This window comes from Solanum tuberosum, unplaced genomic scaffold, assembly GCF_000226075.1.
Source record: "Solanum tuberosum cultivar DM 1-3 516 R44 unplaced genomic scaffold, SolTub_3.0 scf00535, whole genome shotgun sequence".
Lineage (NCBI taxonomy): Eukaryota > Viridiplantae > Streptophyta > Magnoliopsida > Solanales > Solanaceae > Solanum > Solanum tuberosum.
In genome coordinates, this window is record NW_006239471.1 from 20652 (window position 1) to 21105 (window position 454).

A 454-nucleotide genomic window follows, 5' to 3' on the forward strand; every position below is an offset into this window, starting at 1 on the left:
ATAAAATCAAATTAACAATTGAATAACACAACCCAACAAACAAAAACAATAATATACTAACAAACAATCAATTATAATCACTAGAATTGAAAAAACAATAATTAACCCCTTACCTGCAGCGACGACGATCGGCGACGGGGAAGGGAGGCAGGCTACGGGGAAGGGCAGCACTGGGAGAGGACGATGACCGGCGATGGCGACGGGAAGGGCGGCGACGGTGACGGGAGGGAGATCGATATATATATAGAGAGAGAAGAGAGAGGAAAAATAAGAAAATGGTAATATGTCTTTTAGATATTTAATAAAGAGCGACGGACAACGTCTCTAAGTCCGTTGCTTTTTTAAAATATAGTTGACCAACATTAAAAAGCGACGGACAGCGTCTCTAAGTCCGTCGCTTTTTTTAAATGTAGTTTACCAACATTTTGACCAAAAAGCGACGGACTAAGAGATG